Raw genomic sequence first — 27039 nt, 5'->3', positions numbered from 1 at the left:
TACAGAAGGCAGTGACCAAAATCACTCCAAAGAAAAAGAAATGCAAGAAGGCAAAGTAGCTGCCTGTAGAGGACTTAGAAATAGCTGAGAAAGGAAGAGAAGCAAAAGGCAGAGGAGAAAGGAAAAGATACACCCCACTGAATGCAGAGTTCCACAGAACAGTAAGGAGAGATGAGAGAGCCTGCTTAATTGAACAGTGCAAAGAAATAGAGGAGAACAATAGACTGGGAAAGACTAGAGATCCCTTCAACAAAATCAGAGATACCAAGGGAACATTTCACGCCAAATGGGCACAATAAAGGACAGAAATGGTATGGACCTAACAGAAGCAGAGACCACGCTGCTGTGTCAATCACAAGAAAATGTGAAAAATTCTTAAAGAGAGGGGAATGCCAGACCACCTTACTTGTCTCCTGAGACACCTGTACACAGGTAAGTTAGAACCAGACTGGAACCATGCTTCCAGAGTGGAACCATGGACTACTTCAAAACTGGGAAAGGAATATGACAAGGTTGTGTATCGTCAGTCTGTTTATTTAACTTATATATAGAGTACATCATGTGAAATGTAAGACTGTATGATTCACAACAAGAATCAAGATTGCCAGGAGAAATATCAACAACCTCAGATATGCAGATAATACTACTCTAATGGCAGAAAGGGAAGAGGAACTAAAGAGCCTCTTGATGAGTGTGTGAGAGGAGAATGAAAAGAGCTGGCTTATAACTCAGAAAGCTAAATCATGGTATCTAGTCCCATCACTTCATGGAAAATAGAAGGGGAAAAAGTGGAAGCAGTGACAGATTTTATTTTCCTGTGCTTCAAAATCACTGTGAATGGTGACTGCAGCCATGAAATTAAAAGACATTTGTCCTTGAAAGAAAAACTATGACAAACCTAGACAGCATATTAAAAAGCAGAGAAATAATTTTGCCAACAAAAGCCCATGTAGTCAAAGCTGTGGTTTTTCCAGTAGTCATGTATGGATGTGAGAGTTGGACCATAAAGAAGGTTGAGCATCAAAGAGCTGATGCTTTTGAATTGTGATTTTGGAGAAGTCTCTTGAGAGTCCCTTGGACAGCAAGATCAAACCATTTAGTCCTAAAGGAACTCAATCCTGAATTGGAAGAATTGGAAGAACTGATGCTGAAGCTGAAGCTCCAATACTTTGGCCACCTGATGTGAAGAGCTGGCTCATTGGAAAAGACCCTGATGCTGGAATGATTGAGGGCAGGAGGAGAAGGGGGTGACAGAAGATGAGATGGTTGGATGGCATCACTGATTCAATGGACATGGGTTTGAGCAAACTTCAGGAGATAGTAAAAGACAGGGAAGCCTGGTGTGCTGCAGTCCATGGGGTCACAAAGAGTTGGGCATGACTGAGGAACTGAACAACAACAAGAAAGAAAGTAATAATGAATTATATTTCAGTACAATATAGTGTGGGTTATGATTTTTAAAAGTAACAGACTGCTAAAGGATTAAAACAATCCCCAGACAAAATGTGTTCTCAGAAATCCTATAAAGGGATGATTACTGTTGTCTTCTAGTTTAAAAGAATATTTGACTACAAAAGAAACATTTTCATGTACATTTTTAAGTAAAAAAAAGCACTTTTAGTTTTTTAATTAAAAATTCATTTTAATTAAAATGTTTAAAATCAACATACCAAAGTGAGAAAGTTATCTAAACTTAGAATATATTTTCTTTAAAATTTGTTTTGAGATCTCAAATAGTATGCATTTAGCCTGTAATTATTATAATAAGATTATATATTCATAAAGATTAATATAATTTTATATACAATGAGTTGTTTAGTGATATATTCATGCTGTGAGGGCTCCCTGGTGGCTCAGCAGTTAAGAACCCACCTGCCAATGCAGGAGATGCAGGAGACTCGAGTTTAACCCCTGGGTCAGAAAGATCCCCTGCAGGAGGAAATGGCAACCCACTCCAGTCTTCTTGCCTGGAGAATCCCATGAACAGAGGAACCTGGTGGGCTACAGTCTAATGGGGTCCCAAAGAACTACTGAGCACATTATGCTATAATGAAAAAACAGTGTTAATTCATGTTAGAGGACTTGTAAATTTTTTATGCTTTTAGGGGAGGGGACAAAAAGCCACAAGATATGGTAAAAAAGTATTAAAGTAAAATCTATAATCTCATGGGAGTGGGTGGTAGTAGGTTTTCTGCACAGATTGAAATTTTATTGGATTAAGCTTTTAACTCCTCCTGGCTAAAGGAGCCTAGAAATAAACTTTGCTCTCTCTGAATTAGAAGGTTACACATAATAAAGTCAGACTTAAAAAGGGGAGAAACAATAATTATTTTTTGTGTGGAAACTTTATAATCTTTAAGCAAGAGATGAATGAATTTAGTGTATAATATAAAGATTGCCAGAATAAATTTACCATTGTTATAAACATGTTGATTTATTAATGTTGCAATATTTTTTAAGCAGCAAGTAACAGGAAATAGTGGTCTTTATTTTAAAAAAAAGGAAAATTCGAACATTATACATATTTTATCTGTACCTGTAACACCTTTCCATTTATTAAATATACTTTTTGTAGTATATTTGTGATATGAAGTAGTTTATTAGAGAGTTTATTGCTCTATTTACATAACTCATTTAACCTTGCTGCAGGTATATCAGTTTTACTATTTATCCTACCTGTGTGCTTCACTGAAGTTTATTTTCATATTCTATTTGTTTTTTTTAAATTAATTTATTATTTTAATTGGAGGCTAATTACTTTACAATATTGTAGAGGTTTTTGCCATACATTGACATGAATCAGCCATGGATTTACATGTGTTCCCCATCCTGAACCCCCTCCCACCTCCCTCCCCATCCCATCCCTCAGGGTCATCCCAGTGCACCAGCCCTGAGCACCCTGTCTCATGCATTGAACCTGGACTGGCGATCTGTTTCACACTTGATAATATACATGTTTCAATGCTATTCTCTCAAATCATCCCACCCTCGCTTTCTCCCATAGAGTCCAAAAATCTGTTCTTTACATTTGTGTCTCTTTTGCTGCCTTGCAAATAGGGTCATCCTTACCATCTTTCTAAGTTCCATATATATGCGTTAATATACTGTATTGGTGTTTTTCTTTCTGACTTACTTCACTCTGTACAATAGTCTCCAGTTTCATCCACCTCATTAGAACTAATTCAAATGCATTCTTTTTAATGGCTGAGTAATATTCCTTTGTGAATCTGTACCACAGTTTTCTTATCCATTCATCTGCTGATGGACATCTAGGTTGCTGGCTATTGTAAACAGTGCTTCAGTGAACATTGGGGTACACGTGTCTCTTTCAATTCTGGTTTCCTCAGTGTGTATGCCCAGCAGTGGGATTGCTGGGTCATATGGCAGTTCTATTTCCAGTTTTTTAAGAAATCTCCACACTGTTCTCCATAGTGACTGTACTAGTTTGCATTCCCACCAACAGTGGAAGAGGGTTCCCTTTTCTCCACATCCTCTCCAGCATTTATTTTTTGTAGACTTTTGGATAGCAGCCATTCTGATCGGTGTGAGATGGTACCTTATTGTGGTTTTGATTTGCATTTCTCTGATAATGAGTGATGTTGAGCATCTTTTCATGTGTTTGTTAGCCATCTGTATGTTTTCTTTGGAGAAATGACTGTTTAGTTCTTTGGCCCATTTTTTTATTGGGTTATTTATTTTTCTGGGATTGAGCTTGTATAATTTTGAGATTAATTCTTTGTCAGTTGCTTCATTTGCTATTATTTTCTCCCATTCTGAAGGCTGTCTTTTCACCTTGCTTATAGTTTCCTTCGTTGTGCAAAAGTTTTTAAGTTTATTTAGGTCCCATTTGTTTATTTTTACTTTTATTGCCATTACTTTGGGAGGTGGGTCATAGAGGATCCTGCTGTGATTTATGTCAGAGTGTTCTGCCTATGTTTTCCTCTAGGAGTTTTATATTTTCTGGTCTTACATTTAGATCTTTAATCCATTTTGAGTTTATTTTTGTGTATGGCGTTAGAAAATGTTCTAGTTTCATTCTTTTACAAGTGGTTGACCAGTTTTCCCAGCACTACTTGTTAAAGAGATTATTTTTTCTCCATTGTATATTCTTTCCTCCTTTGTCAAACATAAAGAGTGCATAGGTGTATAGATTCTGGGCTTTCTATTTTCAACATCCATTTATGGTAAGACCCTCCAGAAAGCAGGCATAGAAGGAACATACCTCAGCATAATAAAAGCCATATGTGATAAACCCACAGCGAACATTATCCTCAATGGTGAAAAATTGAAAGCATTTCCCCTAAAGTCAGGAACAAGACAAGGGTGCCCACTCTCACCACTGCTGCTCAACATAGTTTTGGAAGTTTTAGCCACAGCAGTCAGAGAAGAAAAGGAAATAAAAGGAATCCAGAATGGAAAAGAAGAAATAAAACTCTCACTGTTTATAGATGACATGATCCTCTATGTAGAAAACCCTAAAGACACCACCAGAAAATTACTAGAACTAACAAGGAATATAGTAAAGTTGCAGGATATAAAATTAACACACAGAAATACCTTGCATTCCTATACACTAACAATGAGAAAACAGAGACATTAAGGAAAAAATTCCATTCACCAGTGCATCAAAAAGAATAAAATACTTAGGAATAAATCTACCTAAAGAAATAAAAGACCTATATATAGAAAACTATAAAACACTGATGAAAGAAATCAAAGAGGACATAAATAGATGGAGAAATATACCATGTTCATAGATTGGAAGAATCAATATAGTGAAAATGAGTATACTATCCAAAGCAATCTATAGATTCAACACAATCCCTATCAAGTTACCAACGGTATTTTTCAGAGAACTAGAACAAATAATTTCACAATTTGTATGGAAATACAAAATAGCCAAAGCAATCTTGAGAAAGAAGAATGGAACTGGAGGAATCAACCTGCCTGACTTCAGACTATACTACACAGCTACAGCAATTAAGACAACATGGTACTGGCACAAAGACAGAAATATAGATTAGTGGAACATATTCTAGAATATGGAACATTCTAGAATAGTGGAACATATACTAGAATAGAAATTTTAAAAATACCACTACATTTACTTTTCTAAATAAAAGAAACCATATTACACTGTTTGGGCATAAATGTTAACTTTAGAAGGAGTTGATTGTGTCATTTTGTCCTATTATCTCATGAAGTGTTTTAGACTAGCCAGAGAAGCATTTTTGCAGAAAAGTGTATTTTTGCCTTTTTATTAATGGTATTTGGTTTGCATAATATTCTGTCACTTGAATGCTATTGGAATATGGAAATACTATGGAGTATTATGGAAAGAAGAATATGGAAAGTGTCTTGTGTTAGAGTCTGCACAGTCATTTCACTTACCGTGTAATTTATATGAAAAAAATTAGCATTCTAAATATATTTTTAAAACTGTGATACCATTCTCAGCCCTTTGCAACTCATTTTTCTTGTAATTAAAAAAAAATTAAGCTCAATTACTTGGCACCATTTTTAATGAAAGAATTTGCTGGATGTTTGTTGCCAAGTTGTGTTATGCCCCAAAGTGAACAATTTGTTTCAGCTTTGGAAAAGCTCAGCATTTTTCTGTCTCTAAAGATAGGTAGGAAAATCATACCACAACTTGCTACCCACTGATTGTAACTCTATCTAGCACACATTTACTTTATGTATTAAGATGATCTCTTACTGAAGCAGAATCTTAAAATTTATTTTGTATTTGCAGAGTTGTTTCCTCTATATTATATATATGTTTCTATATTATATATTAACTAGAAAATAATACATGTCAAATATAGTAGTCATTCACTCAACAAGTGTTTTTGTATGAATACTATATGCAGGGCATATTTCTGAATACTGGAAATACAATTGTGAACAAACAGGCAAAATTCTCCACCCCTGAACGGGCCCACCTTCCAGTGGAGCTGGAGACTGTATGTAAAGGAGTGAAGCAGATCGTGTGGCATGTGGTCACTGCCATAGCCTATTTGGGCTGCTATAACAAAGTGCCACACAGTGGGTGGCTTATAAGATTTTGCTGGTCACAGTTGTGGAGGTTGGGAAGTCCAAGATCAAGGTACCAGCATGGTTGACCTCTGGGCATGATTGACCTCTGACCCCCTTCCTGGTTGTCAGCCAGCACCTTCTTGCTGTGTCCTTGCATGATGTGAGGGGCTGGGATCTCTCTGGAAACCTCTTTTATAAGCACTAATCCCATTTGTGAGGGTACCACCCTTGTGACCTAAGGACCCCCCAAAGACCCACCTCCTGGTACTTTCCACAGGGCTCTAGAATTTTCAACATATGAATTTTGCAGGGACACAAATATTCAGATCCTAGCAGTCCCAAATGCTGTGGGAAACAAGAAAAGATAAAGAAAGGAGATAATGAGAGTAGGGACTTGGAAACTGGGAACTGCAGTTTAAACAAAGATTAGGAGAAAGTAAACTGACTGTCACAGACGTGACCCCATGCAACTGCGTCATTTAGTTAATTAGTTCCAATAGTGCATGTCATGTAGGAAAAAAACCATTTTATATATGACCATGTTTTAAACAGAATTACTATAAAAACGAGGACTACTAATAAAAATCCTGTCCCCTTAGATGCTTAGAGTAGATCTGGGTCATTTGGAATTTGATAAAAAAGTGAATATATAAAGTTTTCTCATAAGCAGAAGTATAGGCTGGGCCTTAATGGCCTAAAGCTGTGAAAAGAGCCCAATGGTGGTTTATTTAGGTTCAGCTGTTTGTAATAAAACAGCCTGGCAAATAGCAGCTTAAAATAAGAGATGCATATTTCTTAGTGATATGAAGAAGGAGGCTTGGTCATCTAGTTGTAGAGGGGACCCAGCTTCTCTTTTCCCCCTTCTGTTTACGTAACTTCATCCTAATGTTACCTCATGGGCAGTAAGTGTGCAGCAGAGGGTCACTCAGTGGGTGAGGGGTGCTCACTGTGCCTTAAGGGGTTGACTCAGGGGACATGGGGGGCTCAACCCTGCACAGAGCAAAGAAAGGACTGGCCCCTGCCTGGCTGTGGGCAGCAACAGCCGCTGAGCCCTTGGAATATCCCACCGGATAAGAATATTCCCGAGACCCTGGACCATGGCAGATAGCTTCTGGTAGCAATGTGGTTTACAGTGAACACCTGCTTTTATTCTCCTGCCTCTGAACTGCACCGTCAGTTTGGCTTCCGTGGGGGCTGGAGGCTGCATCGCTCAGGTCAGCTGGTGTGTGCTGCTGGCCTTGGTGACTGATTCCCAGAATGACCATGGGCACTCAGGTGAGCTTCTCTGCTTGGGGACCCTCGATACTTGTCACAGCTCCTTGCTTGGAGAATGAAGTGCTGTCTGCGAGACTCTTCTGGGAGAGGACCCTTGGAAACTCCTGTCGGTTTCTCTCGGACCGATGCCCCTTGTGTCTTTTTCTTACATTGCTTCTTTTCTGTGTCTTTGTTGTAATAAACCATTCCATGAGTTTAACAGAATTTCTGGGTCCTGCTAGTGAATCATCCAGTGGTCATGGGGGCCCCTGACATGGTAGGGGATCACTGGCCCATCCGTGCTACAGATAATGGAAAGCAGGCCATGCCTTTCACAGTAAAGAACTCCCTGAATGTGGAACACAGTATGTCCATTTATGTATTATTGGCTGCGAGTTACTTACAAGGCTAGCTATAATCTTATATAGTTTGGCAGCAGCATGTTAATCCAAAACTTGAATTCTTGTCACTAAAGTCAGAGGGGAAGCTGGATATGAAGAAGGGATCAGCAGTCTCTTCTATAAGTGGATTAAATTTGGCTTATAAGAAAAATATACTTTCTGCTTGGGTGTTTGCTCATTTTCTTAACTTCTGCTTTTCCTTTTTAATACTATATAGCTTTAATTTTAAAGTAAATTGATTTATTGCTATAAAAATCTTCATCGAAAATTTGGTGTTTAAATGTAGATTTATCTATCTTCCTTATTTATTTTCTGCTATTTAATACACACATACTGTAAGTTTTACTCATGTCCCTGGGCTAAGTTAATGAGGTGCTGCTGATGGAGGGAACTGCACGTGATGAAGATGAAGTGTTCTGCAGGAATTTAGCTGTTTTTTTAAGGACCAAAGTGAAATTTTAGTTTTGTGCTTTATCTCTTACCTGTGTATGTATCTATGTATCTGTCTAGTACGTATTTTAAGTGCCTGTTTTCTCTGTATCTGTATTTCCTGTGTATCGTATCTATCAATGAATGGGACTGACTTTCTGGCTACATTCTCACCAACTCAGGACTGTCTCTTCCTCCCCCTTGAGGCAGGCCCGGTGATGCTCCATTTCTGTGCTCTCCCATGTGGCACTGTGGGTGCTCCCTGTTCTCTTCCTTCCCCCACTTTTTTAGTCTCTTTCCCTATTTCCCTCTGTTTCCCATCACGACTATATTAGACAAGTTGGCCCTGCTCTTAATCCCTGTGGGAGAAACGGTCTCACCCACAGCCGCTGTGAAGGGACGAGGTCTCAGTCGTTCCAGAAGTGGGGTGAACATGGTCTGTACCACATCACCCCCACCCTCAGTCTTTACTGAGAGCATCTGAGCTGCAGCGGGCACCTGACTAACCCATAGCCTTACCTGTGAGGCCATTTGACAGATTAAAAACTCTGCCTGAATAAGGGTCAGCTGAGCAAATTAGACTTGTGAATTTAAACTGGAAATATGGACCAGGGGATTAGGTAGTTGAAGCAGAAGTTGAAAAAAGAATCAGACAAAGAGATGGTACTGAACGACCATGAGGAAACAAGCTAAAAGGTATGGATGCTCTTGCTGATAGTTTGTGAAAAGAGAGGAAACAGGAGCTGAGTATCTTGCAAGCAGAGACGCACTAAGCTTCTGCCACCCAGGTAAAAAGAAAATCTGTTCTTTCCCTAGACCTCTGTCCCAGTCTCTACTTCTGATTTCTCTCCCTGTGACCAAGGGCTCCAAGATTGCCACACGGTTCCCTTGGTCCTCATCTGAACATTTATCTTTACAATAAACTCATCATTACTTGACTTAGTCCTCTGTGAACCCAACTCACATCAGTTCTATCATTTTAGATGACGCTCTTGCCTTTATTGTCAAATGGCTATTCCTGGTTCTGAACTCAAATCCCTTCCCATTTTCGCTCAACACAACTGAATTCTTACACTACTGTTCTTCACAACTCTCTTCTTGAGACTTGTACTCTCAGCCAGTTATACACCCTTTAGTATATCTCTACAGGGACTCACAATTGATATTTATGTTTTCAAGCGAACCCTCACTGGCTGCCATTAAACATTAAATCAACCCCCACCTTCCCTCACCCCTCCGCTGGCTCTCATTTCTGGTGTAAGACACACTACTCAGAATGGAGACAGTTCCCCCAGACTTCAAAGTTTTCTCCAGTCTTCCGGAGGAATAGGACAAGTTCTCTCTCTCTGTCTATTAGCATAAAGAGGTAAGTTCATATAACTTCTACCAACCGACAGCTGTCAAATGGTTTATAAATGAGATCTTGGAACGCTGGAATGACTCACTGAGCAAAAAGATATGCAGAACCCATTAACAAATGTGTGTGTCAAGGGATTTATATTTCTATTTCTAAAAACTTTTGTGACATTGTCCATAAGCAAGTGGCTTTCAAAAATTCTTAAGAGTTGAGCCATTTCTTCCAAAAGTGAAACCCTAATATGTAAAACATACAGAGTGGAGCTGCTCTGTTGCTAAGAGGTGTGAAAGCCCCAAGACCCCCTTTCTCAACCGCTGATCCTGTCAAATCCCTGCTGGCTGCTCCTGGAGGCCCCTTCTTTGAGCTGTACAGCTTTTTGGAGTGAAGCTTTTTGGAGTGCAGTTTGAAAGCCATTTCCCTGAGCTTTGAGACCTGTAAACAAAATAGTGTTACCTGCCGGGGTGAACAGACTATTTGACTGTTCTCCAGGGTCAAACTTCTTTCCAGCCCTGGGAAAACCTGAGTCAGACTCTCAGCCTCCCTAAGAAAGGTATTTCCCCTTTTCCACTCCCTGCTTGGGCTTCCTTGGCGGCTCAGATGGTAAAGAATCCACCTACAGTGCAGGAGACACAGGAGATGCAGGTTCAATCCCGGGGTCAGGAAGATCCGCTGCAGTAGGAAATGGCAGCCCACTCCAGTGTTCTTGCCTGGAGAATCCCATGGACAGAGGTGCCTGGAGGACTATAGTCCGCGAGGTCGCGGAGAGTCAGATATGACTGACTAACGCTTTCACTTCTTCCTTGCCCCATCAGTCTCTGCCTGGTTACACTATCCTCATGGCATTACGGATTATTCCCGAGGACCTTTCCTTCGCTTCTCAAGGGAGTATAGTGACTTGTTCCAAAGCATACTTGTGGTTTTCCCCTAGAGCACGCTGGACACTACTGAGCCAATCTCCTCCACACCCACATCCTGTCGGAGCTGGGGTGGGTACCTCTTTTGAGCCTTGTAGGTTTCTGTGATGTCAGATGTGAAAGGAGGGCACCACGATGACTGAGAGTCACCCCGAGAGGAGCTGGCTCAGTGGCTGGCTCACGTCTGCAGACGGCCTCGGTCTCGGCGAGCCGTCACCGAATCTCTGACGGGCAGCAGGATGAGTGCGGTGGGAGACGCCTGGCGGAGCCCTGTCTGTGAGGGATGGCGTAGCTCTTAGCTGGGCAAGAGCGTCTTCAGCACGGGGCTGCAGTCCTTTGGGGTTGACTTATCTGGGTATGCTGTCCTCCTTTTCTTTCCTGCTCGCACATCCTCTCCTCTTCCTTCTCATCATTTAAGCAGAAGATACACATCTCTTTCCCAGCCTGAGTGGCATGTAGAGCTCAGTACCAGGATACAACTGTGAATTCCCATTGCAGCTTCCGTGTCTTGATTACCTCTTGCTCTTTGTGGGAGGTGATAGCATAGCAGCACAGTTTACCTGTGGCAAATCCTCTGATTGCAAGTGGCAGTCTGTGAGCTCTCCCTTCCTGGAAAACTTGGGAGAATAGACAGAAATCACTTTTGTGACTGCGTAAAGGTCCAAGAGGTATTAGGGGGCATGTCAGGGAATAAGATTATAATATCTTGGGATAGTATTGTGGACTGCCATACTTTGCTCTGGAAGCAGGATGAAGTTATCTAAGGATTGAAATAGAGCATATAAATATCTCGCTGAACACAATATTTAGGTCACTGATCACTCAGTAAATACTGGTAATTGTGGTTTATTATCATCATGATTATTTTTTTAATTAAAATTAGTTTAGCATCAACCTGTGTTAGATCGACAATATGATATTACATCATTGTGAGAACTAGTTAATTTTGTTTTTTATTCTACAGGCACATTACCAGTATTGTTTCCCTGGTATATATCATCATGCCTAATATCATAACAGACTTTCAAAACAGTTTTGTGGAATGACTGAGTGAGTTCCTAACCTTGGCATATTGTTACCCGTATTCTGGCATGTCCATGAAGCTATGTACATCTATCACCATGAATGGAAAAAGAAAACAGCACAGCTTACTGTAAAAATAGTGTCATTTAAATTAAATTTTAGATTTGCTTTTTTACCATTTTATTTACAGCCAGATTTCCTTTTTTTTAGATCACCCACTCAGAGGGGACTTGGGCACTGCTATAGGAGGCATTAAGAGGAGAGTTACAGATGTTTTCAGTCTGTCTTTATTAAGCATGGACCGCCACTTGAGGATGGCTCTGGGCAAACATGAAGTTGCTGGAACACAAAGGTAGCACCATATGCAAAGCATCATGCCTCTGCCTGCACTTTCTTTGCTTTCTAATAGTTTGGAGCCAACAGCTTAGAACACAATGACTGTTAAAGTTGGCTTTACAAGTCAGTGAAAGGGGAAAATTTATCAGATGATAAACTTTTATAGTTCCTGTTCATGGCATGGTTGGCAAAGGAATAATTAAAATCAACAGCATACTCTTTTTCCTCAGTCTATTTTCTTTCAACCCAAGGCCACCTAAATGCCCAACTAAATCAGTCAGCAATGGATGCAAAAAGTTTTATCCCTGCATCACAGTTATTTGTGCACTTTCTTGAAAAATTTATAAAATTTATAAATATTTTCATGGAATATCAGTCTAAATGCTGCCACTTGTCAGGGCTTTGCTGCCTGTGTTTGAACGGAAGCAGTGAGCCTTTCCAGGGCAGAGAACAATCAGAGAAACCATATCCTGTTGACTTTGCCTTGTGGTTATGGAGAGAGAGGAAGAGACAGGTGTAACAGTAACTGTTTTGCAAACCACATTTGGAGAGGGGACCAATTCCTTTCTATACTTACTGCAAATGCATCCTGAGTAGACATTTATTTATAATATTTATGCTGTTTTAATTTTCTGCACAATTTCAATTGCATACCACTGTATGCCAGCTTTGCATCTGGCTTCAGGTATTCAGTTCAAAAATAGCATAATTCACAAGTACATTTTGTTTTTAAAAATTATCAAGCCAAGTTCTGCAAATACTTGTAAATCTTATAAATTTCTGAGGAGGTATAGAAGATGCCAAAGAACAGCTTAACATATCAACATCCACAATACAGGTTTTGGTCATCCCTACTTATTTTTGTTGTTCAGTCACTGAGTCGTGTCCGAGTCATGTCTGACTCTATGACATGGACTGCAGCACACCAGACTCTGCAGTCCTTCACTGTCTCCCAGAGTTTGCTCATATGTATGTCCATTGAGTCAGTGATGCTGTCTAACCATCTCATCCTCTGCTGCCCCTTCTGTTTCCATCTATCGTTCACAAAGACCCAGGAAAACCAGAGTCTTTTCCAATGAGTTGACTCTTTACATCAGGTGGCCAAAGTATTAGAGCTTCAGCATCAGTCCTTCCAATGAATATTAAGGACTGATTTCCCTTAGGACTGACAGGTTTGATCTCCTTGCTGTCCGAGGGACTATCAAGAGTCTTCCCCAGCACCACAATTTGAAAATATCAGTTCTTCAGCACTCAGCCTTCTTTATGGTCCAACTGTCACATTTGTACATGACTACTGAAAAACCATAGCTTTGACTATATAGACCATTATTGGCAAAGTGATGTCTTTGCTTTTTAGTATGATGTCTAGCTTTGTCATGGGCTTCCCTTGTGGCTCAGCTGGTAAAGAATCTGCCTGCAATGCAGGAGACCTGGGTTCAATCCCTGGGTTGGGAAGATCCCCTGGAGAAGTAAGGAAAAGGCTACCCACTTCAGTATTCTGACTTGGAGAATTCCATGGACTGTATAGTCCATGGGGTCACAAAGAGTCGGACACGACTGAGTGGCTTTCACTAGGTTTGTAATAACTTGCCTTCTGAGGAGCAAGTGTCTTTTAATTTCAAGGCTGCAGTCAACATCCACAGTGATTTTGGAGCCTAAGGAAAAAATCTGTTGATGCTTCCACTTTTTCCCCCTTTAATTTTCAATGAAGTGATGGGACTGGATGCCATGATCTTAGGTTTTTGAATGTTGAGTTTCTAGTCAGTTTTTTTTACTCTACTCTTTCCTTCTCATCAAGAGAGTTATACTTATGTATAAACTTAATTAAGATTTGAGTTAGACCCTAGGAATATTATATAATTTTCTTTAAAATGAGAATTTTTAAAAATTCCTTTTTAAAAACCAAATTATAATGATTTGACAGTAGAAATTGAATGATTAGTTCTGGAATTCTAACTTTCATGCTGCCACTAACCTTGTTAGCCAAACAAATTAGGCCTTATCTATAGGATCCAAAAGGTATGTGTGGAGCAAGATAATATTTTGCATGATGTTCAGTTGCAACGTATATGTATATAACAACATGTATACACAAATATATGTATGTATATGTACTGAAATCACTGCAGATGGTGACTGCAGCCATGAAATGAAAAGACGCTTAATCCTTGGAATATAAGTTATGGCCAACGTAGACAGCATATTAAAAAGCAGAAACATTACTTTGCCAACAAAGGTCCGTCTAGTCAAGGCTATGGTTTTTCTGGTAGTCATGCATGGATGTGAGAGTTAGACTATAAAGAAAGCTCAGTGCCAAAGAATTGATGCTTTTGAACTGTGGTGATGGAGAAGACTCTTGAGACTCCTTTGGACTGCAAGAAGATCCAACCAGTCCATCCTAAAGGAAATCAGTCCTAAATATTTGTTGGAAGAACTGATGCTGAAGCTGAAACTCCAATACTTTGGCTACCTGTTGCAAAGAACTGACTCATTGGAAAAGCCCCTGATGCTGGGAAAGATTGAAGGTGGGAGGAGAAGGGGAGGACAGAGGATGAGATGGTTGGATGGCATCACTGACTTAATGGACATCAGTTTGAGACTCTGGGAGTTGGTGTTGGACAGGGAATCCTGGCATGCTGCAGTCCATGGGGTTGCAAAGAGTCGAACATGACTGAGTGACTGAACTGATACTGATATGTATTCACACATATATATGTATATAAATGTACACACACACACACACACACACATATGAGATACTGAGAGTGTTAAACAATTAACATCATCATCCCTGGCTAATCTGTAATTATTCCTTGAGCATCTGTTGTGTGTTTAGAAATAGTAAATGAATGGAATAAAGAAATTGTGTATACCGTTCTATTTTCTGGTAAAAATTCAAAGGGAAAAGATATTAATTGCTTTGACTGATGACTTAAAATATTCTGACAGTTTTCATCAGTACCGCCCAATCCTCCGCAGACAAATTTGTCATATTCAGAGAAAACCGGAATCAGACAAAACTTTACCCCTCATCCTTCTGTTGGCCTTCCCAGGCTCCACATAATAAAGCCCCCTCAGCAATTCTGGAGCTTTTCTGATGTTGTATTTTTCATAACTGAAAATTTTTGCTGGTTTTATTTCCCATGTTTCCTTACAGAAGGAATGATGTATTTGTGAAAGTTCGCTAGTCTCAGAGGGATAAACTTTTTCCATATCTAGAGGAGTGGGCCCAAATAAGTGTTTTTGTCAACATAGCATAAGGAATTTTACCCAGAGAATAACTGAATGAATCTTACGTGATAAGTGCTTTCTCTTATTCTCTGTGGGTAAGTGACCTCTTAACACAAGGTTAGGATGTATTAAGAAAGATGGCACTTGCCAACATAGAGACTCACTCTGCTCCTCAGGACAAGCCAGTAACAATTCTAAATTGTCACAGATTCCTAAGTAAGATACATTTCCTTAACATAGGGTCTCTAAATGTAAAGATGATGAACAACTATCAACAGTTGGGAAAGATACAACTGCATTTCAGAAAAACCAAGAGCTTCATCTGAACAATTAAAGGTTATTTCAGATGAGAATACAAAAATTTTAAAGCCATAAAATGTTGATAAAATACATGAAAACTTATTAAAATAATACTATAAACAAAGTCAAGTGACAAGTGGCAACCTAGGAGAAGATATTTGGAAATGTATGAAAAAGACCTAACTGCAAAATATATAGAAAGGGACTACAAATCTATTAAAAGCAATTGAAACATGAATAAATAACATGGCCAGGTTTTATAGGGAAAAAAAACTGATTTTTAAGCAAAAAACAAGACATCCAACTTTACACTTAATAAATATGTAAATGAATATTAAATCAAAAATCACTTTTTTGTTTTGCCAGTTAGATTGACAAAGTTTTTAGTAATGAAATGGGTGAAAGTGTTGGTAGGAGATTTACTGTTTTACTGATGGGAATGTGAGCTGGTGAAAACTCTGTGGAGAAATACTTGAAAATATCTATTAAAATTTAAAATGAATATATTTTTTTACCCAGCAATTCTTTTAGATTTATTCTTACTATTTATATATCCAATGTGTGTGCAAATATTCACTTCATTAACTGAAGAATTTTTGACACAGTGAAAATTAGAAAAAAAGTGAAGCCACTCAGTCATGTCTGACTCTTTGCAATTCCATGGACTGTAGCCTACCAGGCTCCTCCATCCATGGAATTTTCCAGGCAAGTGTACTGGAGTGGGTTGCCATTTCCTTCTCCAGGGGATCTTCCCAACCCAGGGATTGAACCTGGGTCTGCCGCATTGCAGGCAGACGCTTTACCGTCTGAGCTACCAGGGAAACCACTGCCCATGTAGATCATAAGTTAAATGCATTATGAAACACCATAATATGGAGTGCTAAGCCTCCATTAAATGGTAACAAAATAGTTCTATCTATGCTGTATGGAATGAGCCTTAAAATCTATGGTAAAATGAAAAGTTAGACCCAGAACAGGATGCATCATATACCTGTTAGTATAGGATTATAGGTAGAAGAATACAGCAAAACTGATAACATTTATTGCACTTGGGAGCATGGAAAGGAGGAAAAGAAGACAAAAGATAGGGATTTCTTTTATCTATTTTATTTTTTTTCATGCTCCCAGAATGTACGGGCTTGTGTGAATTCGAATTTATCAAACTGTGAATAGGTTATCATTTACGACACCATTATTATGTGATTTAGAAATCATATTAACAGAAAGATAGTATCATGTCTGTTTTACAGATGAGGAATGAAAGCCTAGGAAAAATAAGTTGCACAAGGTCAAAAAGCTTGTGGAGGGAACTCTCCTACATTGTTGGTGGGAATGTAAATTGCTGCAGCCACTGTGGAGAATAGCATGAAGTTTTCATAAATAACTAAAAACAGAACTACCATATGATCCAGCAATCCTACTCCTGGGCATATATTCAGAGAACACCATACTTCGGGACGATTTATGGACCCCAGTGTCCACTGAAGCACTATTCCCAGTAGTCAAGGCATGGAAACAGCCTAAATGTTCATCAACAGATAAATGGTCAAAGATGATGTGGTACATATGTACAATGGACTGTTACTCTGTTATAAAAAAGAATAAATAATGCCACTTGCAGCAAGACGATGGACCTAGAGATTATCATACTAAATGAAGTCAAGTCAGAGAAAGACAAATATATATCACTTACATGTGGAATCTAAAAAAATGATACAAATGAACTTATTTACAAAACAGAAACAGATTCAGACTTAGAAAACACACCTCAACCTTGTCTGCATTGGTAGGGTTGAGTCCTAGGCACATTGAGTTTACATTTATTTAATTTTGATTAATGAACAATGTTAATTCTATTCTTTCTCTCTCTCTCTCTCTTTTTTTTTATTAGTTGGGGGCTAGTTACTTCACCACATTGCAGTGGGTCTTGTCATACATTGACATGAATCAGCCATGGAGTTACATGTATTCCCCATCCTGATCCCCCCTCCCACCTCCCTCTCCACCCAATTCCTCTGGGTCTTCCCAGTGCACCAGGCCCAAGCACTTGTCTCATGCATCCCACCTGGGCTGGTGATCTGTTTCACTATAGATAATATACATGCCGTTCTCTCAAAACATCCCACCCTCGCCTTCTCCCAGAGTCCAAAAGTCTGTTCTGTACATCTGTGTCTCTTTTTCTGTTTTGCATATAGGGTTATTGTTACCATCTTTATAAATTCCATATATATGTGTTAGTATGCTGTAATGTTCTTTATCTTTCTGGCTTACTTCACTCTGTATAATGGGCTCCAGTTTCATCCATCTCATTAGAACTGATTCAAATGAATTCTTTTTAATGGCTGAGTAATATTCCATGGTGTATATGTACCATGGCTTCCTTATCCATTCGTCTGCTGATGGGCATCTAGGTTGCTTCCATGTCCTGGCTATTATAAACAGTGCTGCGATGAACATTGGGGTGCACGTGTCTCTTTCAGATCTGGTTTCCTCAGTGTGTATGCCCAGAAGTGGGATTGCCGGATCATATGGCAGTTATATTTCTAGTTTTTTAAGAAATCTCCACACTGTTCTCCATAGTGGCTGTACTAGTTTGCATTCCCACCAGCAGTGTAAGAGGGTTCCCTTTTCTCCACACCCTCTCCAACATTTATTGCTTGTAGACTTTTGGATAGCAGCCATCCTGACTGGCGTGTAATGGTACCTCATTGTGGTTTTGATTTGCATTTCTCTGATAATGAGTGATGCTGAGCATCTTTTCATGTGTTTGTTAGCCATCTGTATGTCTTCTTTGGAGAAATGTCTGTTTAGTTCTTTGGCCCATTTTTTGATTGGGTCATTTATTTTTCTGGAATTGAGCTGCAGGAGTTGCTTGTATATTTTTGAGATTAATCCTTTGCCTGTTGTTTCATTTGCTATTATTTTCTCCCAATCTGAGGGCTCTCTTTTCACCTTGCTTATAGTTTCCTTTGTTGTGCAAAAGCTTTTAAGTTTCATTAGGTCCCATTTGTTTATTTTTGCTTTTATTTCCAATATTCTGGGAGGTGGGTCATAGAGGATCCTGCTGTGATTCATGTCGGAGAGTGTTTTGCCTATGTTCTCCTCTAGGAGTTTTATAGTTTCTGGTCTTACATTTAGATCTTTAATCCATTTTGAGTTTATTTTTGTGTATGGTGTTAGAAAGTGTTCTAGTTTCATTCTTTTACAAGTGGCTGACCAGTTTTCCCCGCACCACTTGTTAAAGAGGTTGTCTTTTTTCCATTGTATATTCTTGCCTCCTTTGTTGAAGATAAGGTGACCATAGGTTTGTGGATTTATTTCTGGGCTTTCTATTCTGTTCCATTGATATATATTTCTGTCTTTGTGCCAGTACCATTCTGTCTTGATGACTGTGGCTTTGTAGTAGAGTCTGAAGTCAGGCAGGTTGATTCTTCCAGTTCCATTCTTCTTTCTCAAGATTACTTTGGCTATTCGAGATTTTTTGTATTTCCATACAAATTGTGAAATTATTTGTTCTAGTTCTGTGAAAAATACCATTGGTAGCTTAATAAGGATTGCATTGAATCTATAGATTGCTTTGGGTAGTATAGCCATTTTGACAATATTGATTCTTCCAATCCATGAACACGGTATGTTTCTCCATCTGCTTGTGTCCTCTTTGATTTCTTTCATCAGTATTTTATAGTTTTCTATGTATAGGTCTTTTGTTTCTTTAGGTAGATATACTCCCAAGTATTTTATTCTTTTTGTTGCAATGGTGAATGGTATTGTTTCCTTAATTTCTCTTTCTGTTTTCTCTTTGTTAGTGTATAGGAATGCAAGGGATTTCTGTGTGTTAATTTTATATCCTGCAAGTTTACTATATTCGTTGATTAGCTCTAGTAATTTTCTGATAGAGTCTTTAGGGTTTTCTATGTAGAGGATCATGTCATCTGCAAACAGCGAGAGTTTCGCGTCTTCTTTTCCCATCTGGATTCCTTTTACTTCTTTTTTCTGCTCTGATTGCTGTGGCCAACACTTCCAAAACTATGTTGAATAGTAGTGATGAGAGTGGGCACCCTTGTCTTGTTCCTGATTTCAGGGGAAATGCTTTCAATTTTTCACCATTGAGGGTAATGCTTGCTGTGGGTTTGTCATATATAGCTTTTATTATATTGAGGTATCTTCCTTCTATTCCTGCTTTCTGGAGAGTTTTAATCATAAATGAGTGTTGAATTTTATCAAAGGCTTTCTCTGCATCTATTGAGATAATCATATGGTTTTTATCTTTTAATTTGTTAATGTGGTGTATTACATTGATTGTTTTGCGGATATTAAAGAATCCTTGCATTCCTGGGATAAAGCCCACTTGGTCATGGTGTATGATTTTTTTAATATGTTGTTGGATTCTGTTTAATGTTAATTCTATTCTGATTTTGACTTTTAGTTGTGTTAAGACTCGTAAGAATGTTTCTCTTTTCTATTCGTAGCCAATTGATCCATTCATTCATTTACCTAGTTGTTTATTCATTCAGGTTCAGAACATTTAATAGGTGCTCACAATGATGAAAGGACAGTTTCCACCCTCATAATGTGGTGTTTGTGATCCTTCTGGGAATCAGTGATCACACTGACAATTATGATATACTGATGTATATAATAGAGTTATAGGCAGAGTAAAAATGTTGTGCAGAGAAATAGGAGGTCCGGTCAGCTGGGCAGAGTCTAGGAAGGTCTCCGGCAAAAGGTGAAAACTGAGTTGTAAAAGCAGATTATTTGTGTTTTAGATGGTGATGGGGAGAGGGTATATACCAGGCAGAAGCACCGGCAAATGCCTGTGAGACTTGTCCGGGAACAACAGGTGATTTAAAATTACTGTTGTTATTGCTGTTTTTCAGTTGCTAAGTCATTTAAAATTGCTTGAGTATTTAGGGTAGATGTGGAGTGGTGAAAAATAATGTCAGAGAGATGTTAACGACACAGGTAATAAAGTGATCCTTTGTATAATAGTACAGAGTTTATTATGAAAAGCAATTGAAAAAGATGGAGCAGGCTTAGATTTGTATTAATGTATTGGACATGGAACAACAAACTGGTTCCAAATAGGAAAAGGAGTATGTCAAGGCTGTATATTTATATGCAGAGTACATCATGAGCAACGCTGGGCTGGAAGAATTGCAAGCTGGAATCAAGATTGCCAGGAGAAATATCAATAACCTCAGACATGCAGTTGACACCACCCTTATGGCAGAAAGTGAGGAAGAACTAAAGAGCCTCTTGATGGAAGTGAAAGAGGAAAGTGGCAAATTTGGCTTAAAGCTCAACATTCAGAAAACTAAGATCATGGCATCTGGTCCCATCACTTCATGGGAAATAGATGGGGAAACAGTGGCAGACTATTTTTCTGGGCTCCAAAATCACTGCAGATGGGACTGCTGCCATGAAATTAAAAGATGCTTACTCCTTGGAAGGAAAGTTATGACCAGCCTAGACAGCATATTATTAAAAAGCAGAGACATTACTTTGTCCACAAAGGTCCGTCTCGTCAAGGCTATGGTTATTCCAGTGGTCATGTATGGATGTGAGAGTTGGAGTATAAAGAAAGCTGAGTGCCGAAGAATTGATGCTTTTGAACTGTGGTGTTGGGAGACTCTTGAGAGTCTCTTGGACTGCAAGGAGCTCCAACCAGTCCATCCTAAAGTAGATCAGTTCTGAATATTCATTGGAAAGACTGATGCTGAAGCTGAAACTCCAATACTTTGGCCACCTGATGAGAATAACTGACTCATTGGATAAGACCCCGATGCTGGGCAAGATTGAGGGCAGGAGGAGACGACAGAGGATGAGATGATTGGATGGCATCTCCGACTCAATGGACATGGGTTTGGGTGAACTCTGGGAGTTGGTGATGGACAGGGAGGCCTGGTGTGCTGCAGTTCATGGGGTCGCAAAGAGTCAGACACAACTAAACGACTGAACTGTACTGAACTGAAATCACATCAATGATGTTTTTCAATATGATAAATATATGTAATTGTATATGAGTTTACATCTACATTCTTTATTCTAGTTGTCCATTTTTCTGTTTCATTCAAGTACTCTTCCTATCTTATTTTTTTAAATTCAATACCCAGTTCAATTTAACATGAAAGTGTCTCATATCTCTTTAAAAGTAAGATAAGAAAATCCTTGAAACAGATTCCTAGAAGGGCATGGGAAGATGCCCTCATATGACAGCCAGTGTCATCTTTCCAATCAAGAAGGAGCAGTCCTATTTAAACTAAACAGGCTAAAAACACATCTGGAATCAGTAGCTTGAGAAACAAATTTGGAAAAGGTATTCTCTACGGAACAGTGGCCTTCTCTTTGTTCCAACAGAGCATTTAGTTTCTCAGGGATCATTAAATAAAGGTCCAACTCTACTTTGCCTCTGGGCACACCATTTTTTTCTTCCAGGCTCTCCTGTCCTTATTAGTGATGTAATTCCCTTTGGGAATCCTTGTATAAAGAAAGACATCTGTTTCCATTTTCTTCTTCTGAGAGAGAGAAACAAGATCTCTCCATGTCATAACATAGGTTAGTACCATGCATGTTAGCCACTTTCTGTGAAGCATAAGCTCAGAGATCAAGGGGACATGAGGACCTGGAAGACAGGTGCAATGTGTTTGCCCCACACCATAGATGTTTTATTGCTACTGATGCTTAATGTGAAGGAATGCATCTTTTTTCTTTTCCTCTCTCTTTCCCTCTCTCCTGGTCTCCTTTTCTTTCTTCCTTCCTTCCCTTTTATTTTAATTTGCAGAGATAGGAAAGAGACATAGAAGTATTTCACTTCCCCGCAAAATGCAAATTTGCATTTACAGCTGGCTCTCTGCATCTGCTGATTGTGCATCCATGCTTGCAACAACCAGGGGTCAAAAATACTTTTAAAAAATTGTAGAAAAAAAAAATTGTAGAACACTCCCCCAAACAAAATTTGAATTTGCTGTTTGCAGGGAACTATGTAGCATTTACACTGTGTTAGGTATTAAAAGTAATCTAGAGCTAATTTAAATTATATGGGAGGACATGTGGAGGCTATATGCAAATATTATTCCATTTTATGTGAGGCATTTGAGCATCCTTGTTATTGGAAACTGAGGGGCGTTCTGAAGCTAATCCCCCATGGATGCTGCGGGACAATGGTACTTTCTAAATGAGAAAATTATGATTTTGTTTTCTATAACATCTTGCAAGTAAAATGTGTCTCAAATGGTTTTGCAACTCAGAAGAGAGTTATAAATGTAAAACTTTTAAAAATTATATAGGGAGAGACAGAATAAAGAGGTAGTATATTTGTGTTGTAAGCACCATGGTTAAGTCAGGTTTTTTAGTGATTCACTTTGGGTGAAATATCTTTATGAATTATGAACATATTCCATAATAAGGACTGATAAATTAGTTTACTATCACAAATGAGTTAAATTCAAAAATATGCGTAACTTCAGCTAGCTAGAAGTGATTTGCTCTTCGACATTTTTTTCTTCTGTAAATTATTTAGTTCTATCAGCAGACCTTGTGAAAGTTTACTTTGTTCTACACATCAACCTAACTCTTAAATTTCATGAATATAAGGTAAGAAATATATGTTGCATACATATTTAAACATTTATGTAAACTATATAAATTATACATATTTATATATACAGTATATTACAGTATATATACAACATATTCTTATATAACTTATATAAATATTAATATTTGTTGTGTTTTGAAGAGAATTTTTTTTTCTAAAAACCCATTTAGTTTGAAGCTGACAGTTAAAAGCAACAAGGAAATCAATATTTGTCAAAGGCCCACAACACACTAGGCCCTATGTCTACAATACATTACCTAATCCTTACACGAATTCTAAATTAGCTGTTGTCCCCTCCACCTTCACAGAGGAGGAGGCCCTGGCAGAGAGAGGTTCAGGGATTTGACTCTGTTTGTATAAAACCCAAATCTGGCGCTTGAAGTTAAGATTCAAACTTTTCTGGCTCCTATTCCATGCTCTTTGTAGAATATTGTATAAAGGTTTGAAAACTAATGAATCTGTTGAATAAATTAAATGTTTTGTGCTAAATTCAGATTACTTTTCATACTCCCAGAAGTCGTTTCCATAGTAGGCTTATCCTAAAGTACGATTCAGTCACTGTCTTAAGTGGTCATTTCTTTAAGCTGAGGACTGTTTCATTTTCTCAACTGAAAACTGGTGAGAAGCCTAGAAGTTCCTGGAATAGAAGGATTTCAGGATATCTGAGTAGACCCTGGAGAAGGAAGGAGAACAATAGTGCAACACTGGTTAACTTTTATGACGGGTAGGGCGGGCCAGTGACAAAGTAGCTATTTCCTCCTCTTCCAAGTCCTGAAATACTTGCTGTTTGACTTGTCAACTGCTATCTGATCAGACACACCTTAACATTTTAACTCAGGTTTTCAGCTGTGAGCTAAATGATTTTGGTCTGTAACTTCCAGAAAAGAATTATTAATCAATTCAATGATTCAGGTACTATTGCCTGTGTATCTTTTACTAGAAGTAGCTATATAAAAATGAGAAATAACTCTGAATTCTAGGCTTTTTTTTCTCTCTCAAAGAAATGAATATATTTTAATTTAAAATTCCCACCTAATAATAAGTTTCTTGGAAAGTCCTTTGTAAGATCCTCCCCTAGGCTTGTTACTCAGTCTTGGCACTGGCGGCATTTTGGGTTGAATATTTCCTTTTCCCCCAAGGTTTGTTTATTGACTGGTTGCGCTGGGTCTTTGCTGCTGTGCCTGGGCTTTCTCTAGTTGCGTGTGTGGGCCTCTGCTTGTGGCGGTCGCTCTTGTTGCAGAGCACGGGCTCCAGGCCGGGCCAGCCTCAGCAGCTGTGGCTCGGGGCCCTCCAGAGGGCTCTGTGGCTCTAGTTGCTCTGCAGCATGTGGAATCTTCTGGGACCAGGGCCCGAACCAGCATCCCTTGCATTGCAAGTCAGATTCTCAACCGCTGAGCCACCAAGGAAGCCCTGAATACTTCTCTGTTGTGGGGGCTCTCCTGTGCACCATAGGCTGTGAAGCAGACCCTTGGGTTCACAATGAGATGCCAGTAGCATCTCCAAGCTGTGACGGTCAAAAACGTTTCTAGGTATTGGCACAAACAAATGCTCCACAGGGCAGCTACATTGAGAACTACTGCCAGAGACCCCTTAAACTTTATTTTTGTCAGTCTGGGGTAGGAAAGAAAAAAACAGTTCTGAAGATATAGAAGGGAGACTAAAAAAGAAAAGTGTTATAAATAAATAAAATTAGATGCAAGACAGCCGGATTATTCCTAACGTACTCAAACTGAAAAAATTACAAATGTTCATCAGTTGGTTAATGGTTAAACAAATTGTGGCACATCCATGCAATGGGAGTTTAGCAATAAATAGGAAAATGAACTACTGTATAGTGTTTTGTGCTGTACAAAATGATTTTGGATTTTGAATGAATCTCAGAAACACCATGCTTCATGAAAGAAATAAGATACAAAAAACTATACACTCTATGATTTCATTTGTATGAAGTTCTAGGAAAGCTAGAACTCTAGTGAGAGGAATCAGATCATGAATTCCTGAAGCTGGGTCTCCTGAGAGCAAATGACCTGAGATTCGTATGAGAAAATTTGTGGTGGTGAAGATGATCTATGTTGTGACTATAGTGGTGGTTACATGACAGTGTACATTGTCAATATACATGAAATGTAGGATTAAAATGGGTTAATTTTATTGTATGTAAATTATACCTCAAGAAAGCTGTTTGAAAAATAGATTTAAAGACAGTGAAAAGAATATACTATAGAGGACAGGATGGGGAAGTCATTTCCAGACTCATTTTTGTAAACAATCTGTGACAACTGACCTCATAGAAGTGGATGTGAATTCCCAGGGCTGGAGCTGATTGGCAGGTCTGACTTTGCTTCAGGAAAACCCCCTGGCAGCCTCTATTTTTGCACAGCAGCTTGTTGTGTGCAAGCTGGGCCAGTCAGAGTTGTCTCAAAGATTATCTGGCGGCCCCCAGATCCTTGGGACCTATCGTCTAGGAACCCAGAGGCTCCTTTGAGAAACTATAAATAAATGAGGTAGGAGGTTAGATCTACAACACAGAGTCAGCCAGCAATGTCTCCTTAGACTCTGAGACACCAAAAGCCAACTTTAGGAATGACCTTTCGGTTCTCATTCACTAACTAAGCAGATCTTCAATGTTTCCTTCCTACTCAACTTTTCTACATAAAATAACGTGAACTAACCATATGAGAACTTAATGCATGGTTAGCATAAACTTGCTCACTTTCTTTCTAAGGAATGGTTAGCAAATTGTAAGAAAAAAGCCAAAGAGAGACAGCTCCTGCTATGAGGTTAGAAGAAGGGAAGATGATTTCAAGAAAAGGTTGACTTAAAATGGACTTCTTAAGAAAAAGCCCTTAAAACTGGACAGATCTGTATGTAAGTCCTGGCTCACTCTCTCTAGATCAGTCAATTACTTTGCTTTTTGAGTCAGTTTCTTAGTATAGAAACTGGGACAGGATATTTATTTACAGTTATTATGAGAATACTAAAACTATTGTGTTTGTTTCCTATGGTTATTGTAACAAATTACCATGAACTTGGTGGCTTAAAACAACAATGTATTTTCTCAGAGTTCTGGAGATGAGAATTCCAAAATCACTGTGTCAGCAAGGACACACTCCCTCTAGAGACCCTGGAGGAGAACACTTCCTTGCTTCTTCAGGTTTTGGTGGCTGTCAGGATTCCTGTGGCTGCATCTTTCCAATTTCTGTCTCTCTTTACATGGCCATCTCCCATGTGTCTCTAATCTCCCTCTGCCTTTTATAAAATAAGGACATCTGTTATTGAACCTAGGGCCTTTCTTCATTCAAGATGATCGCATCTCAAAGTCCTTAATTATATCTACAAAGACCCCTTTTCCAATGAAGATCAAATTCACAGTTCCTGAGTAGAATACATCTCTTGGGTGGGATGGGTGGGCCTCAATTCACCTCACTGCAAGTCCTCCTGGAAAGCACAGGTGTCAGTTCAGTACTTGGTAGCTATTATTATGTTCATGACTTTACTTTTGTAATTTCACCACAGCTAAAACAATAACTTTGTAATAACTGTTTGAATGCCTCAAATTTCATGTAATTCTACTCCCTTAGGCACAATAATATATCAAGACAAATCATTTCTGAAATTAATGAATATTCTATAATTAGCCTTTTTTTCAACACTGTGACAATGTTTTTGTTTTCTTTCAACCTTCTGTGTAGCCTCACAATCTCCCAGCAGGGGTGAGCATTAGGATATACAGTCATTATTTTTATTTTATATATTAATAACAAATATTTATTGAACAGTTATGATGGAACAGTGAATTGGAAGACAATACACAGGGTCAGAATGGATAATCTGAGAGTTTATATTCATGGAAGGGAAGGGAACTAATCTGTTTAGGGTCTCTGTATATATTATCTTTTGTTTTCTTTTCCATTCTATATACATTATTTTATTTGCTCCTCTATGGGACTAGGGGATACTATTTTTATACCATTTTATGCACAGACTTACTCAAGGTCATATAAATTGTATGAGTGAGTTGACTGGCTTAAGGGACATCCCAACACATGGAGCTGTTACTATAATAATACACAGAATATATTAGCCCATTTCCCCACCCCCTCTTTCCAAATCAAAAAATTTAATTACCTGCCTCTAAAACTCAATAGCTTTTGAAGTTAT

General features: G+C 38.7%; 1 long non-coding RNA gene across 1 annotated transcript in view; it reads left to right on the top strand.

The window, feature by feature from the left end:
- Positions 1-27039, top strand: part of LOC139030244 (uncharacterized) — a 283374-nt gene that overhangs the window by 47863 nt on the left and 208472 nt on the right. The gene's annotated exons all lie outside the window — the stretch shown is intronic.

The sequence above is a fragment of the Odocoileus virginianus genome, chromosome 21 (assembly GCF_023699985.2).
Source record: "Odocoileus virginianus isolate 20LAN1187 ecotype Illinois chromosome 21, Ovbor_1.2, whole genome shotgun sequence".
Lineage (NCBI taxonomy): Eukaryota > Metazoa > Chordata > Mammalia > Artiodactyla > Cervidae > Odocoileus > Odocoileus virginianus.
Note: the sequence above shows the minus strand (reverse complement) of the source record. Positions and strands in the feature narration are given on the sequence as shown.